We start from the raw sequence: 2500 nt of genomic DNA, 5'->3' as shown, positions 1-2500 counted from the left end.
TTCACAACGAGCCCCCCGCCCCCCCGTCCTCCGATTTCTACCTCCCCCGGCCTCCCCTGAATGGACACGTGTCACAGCGACAGGTTCCTGGTGAGGGACCGGCCTCCTGACTCGTGGTAAACACTGGCCGGCGCGTGACTGGATGACATCATCATCATCATCATCAACGGAACAGAACAGAACAGGACTACGCAACGTGACGGAGTCAACAGCTGCATGTTCAGTGAACACACTCATCAACACACACACAAACACATACACACCCACAGACCCACCCACATACACACACACACACACACACATGCACGCACACACATCAACAAATAAACACGCCACGTTGTACACGCCATTTAGCCTGAGCCTGCATCCTGATAATCTAGAGAGGCTTCCTCTGCTCTTTTCTCCTCTCCTCTCCTCTCCTCACCTCCTCTCTTCCTCTCATCTCCTCTCCTCTCCTCTTCTCCTCACCTCCTCTCTTCCTCTCCTCTCCTCTCCTCTAGGAAGGGAGGAAGGAAGGAAAGACAGAAGGAAGGAAGGAAGAAATGAAGGAAGGAAAGAAAGGAAGGAAGGAAGGAAAGAAAGGAAGGAAGGAAGGAAGACATGAAGGAAGGAAGGAAGGAAGGAAAGACAGAAGGAAGGAAGGAAGGAAACAAGGAAGGAAGGAAGGGAGGAAGGAAGGAGGGAATGAAGGAAGGAAGCCATGTTAACCTATTGAGACACACCCTTCACACACTTCAGCTGTCATAGAGAGCTCGTCACGGAGAGCACGACCCCTGCATGACCGGGTGACATCACCCACAGAACCTTCTGGAACCGAGGCTCTCTCCGCTCCACTGGCAGAGCTGCGTGACGGTAAGGACCTTTGACCTTTTGACTCTGGGTCGGCCCCCCGGCGTCATGACCCTGTGACGGAGCGAGCGATGCGTGGCGAGCTAACTCAACCCTTAGCCGTTAGCCTAGCCTAGCGATCTCCACACTCCCTCCCTCTCTCCTCGCCTCGTTACCTCCCAACCCGTTGGAGGAGAGTATCCAAGGTCCCCCCCCCACCCCCTCTTGCCCCCAGACCTTCTCCTCCAATGGTGTGTTGGGAAGGAGGCATTGGGGGCAGGGGGGGGGGGACACACATGCAGAGAACACTTTCGAGACTCTTGTCCTGAGCCGCCCCCTCTCTCCCCCCTCTCCCCCTATAGATAAGAGCAACGCATCCGGGTACTTTAGCCTCCCGTCATGTCCACACCCCTTTTTGGGTGGTAGAAGTTTGACTGGCGGTCAATGCACATTTCTGGTCTTTGCTACTTTAATCCGATAAAATAAGAAAACCATATTGCTTTTTAGATATTAGGAGCCCAAATCCGATGGCCAGTTAGGCAAACTATTATATAGTGTCGTTGCCGATCAATGATCGACGTCGTTATATTAATTAATTTAATAGGGGTTGATTCATCAGAGCAGTCATACGTCATCTCTCTGTCATCAGGAATTTGTAGTTCTTCATTTGATTTGCCGTGTAAATCCCCAGATGAGAGTGTTACATTCGTTTTCTTAAAATAGGATAATGAATACATCTGTTCAATGGGTATTTGCCAAAGTGATGAACTGTTAATCAGTATTTAGCCTGTGTGGTGTATATGAAGATGGTATAGCTAGCTAGCTAAGATTTATCATAAAAATAATGAACAGCAAGCTAGATCCAAAACTAGGGCCGGTGGAGGAGGGCACATTGGCCAGACTACCAAAACAGAAAAATAAAGTATCTTAACGACAGCCAAAGTGATGGATGTCAGAAATACATTACCTGGAGATTCAATAAGGTAGTTTTATATGACAGGATATGGGTTAAGGTTATATGACACCTGTAGCGAGATAGATAGATAGAGCCAAAAGTAAAAAGTCGCTGAGAGACGCAAGCAGGGTCTGGGCTGGTAATTGTATGATGCGTCAAACAATCCGCTGAGATGAAAAGTACATTTTAGAGCGTTAGAAAAATAATCCATAAGCGATCAAAACCAGAAAAATAACAAACAATGCGTATAGAATATGCGTATCAACAAAAATACAGGGACCCATCGCTCCCCTCTCTCTCCACTACCGCCATGCAAGGTGCACAGGTGCTTAAATTACCTTACAATCACCGCCCATAACCATGACTTCTCAATACGGTGATCAAGGCAATAAACAAACAATCAAAATAAACTCACAATAAACCCATTAGCCTTTTATACTAAATACCCCTAAATCCTATTCCTGCCTCCTACAACACCTCAGGCCTTTGGGTCGGGTCGTTCATCCACATGGATGGAGGCAGACTGAAAAGACACACATTGCCTATTTCATAAATGTTCTCCATAACGACGTCGATCATTGATCTGCAACGACACTATATAATATAGTTTGCCTGACTATATACTATATATATATAGTTTGCCTGACTGGCCATCAGATTTGAGATCCTAATATCTAAAAAGCAATACAGTTTTCTTATTTTATTGGATTCAAAGTA

At 46.8% G+C, this 2500-nt stretch overlaps 1 protein-coding gene across 1 annotated transcript in view; it reads right to left on the bottom strand.

The window, feature by feature from the left end:
* The window catches only part of LOC308162587 (inactive dipeptidyl peptidase 10-like), a gene marked incomplete at both ends in the record, with an annotated part of 67534 nt that overhangs the window by 38502 nt on the left and 26532 nt on the right, over window positions 1-2500 (bottom strand). The gene's annotated exons all lie outside the window — the stretch shown is intronic.

The sequence above is a fragment of the Nansenia antarctica genome, assembly GCF_963989245.1.
Source record: "Nansenia antarctica genome assembly, chromosome: 7".
Classification (NCBI taxonomy): Eukaryota; Metazoa; Chordata; class Actinopteri; order Argentiniformes; family Microstomatidae; genus Nansenia; species Nansenia antarctica.
This window is presented reverse-complemented; position numbering and strand designations above follow the sequence as displayed.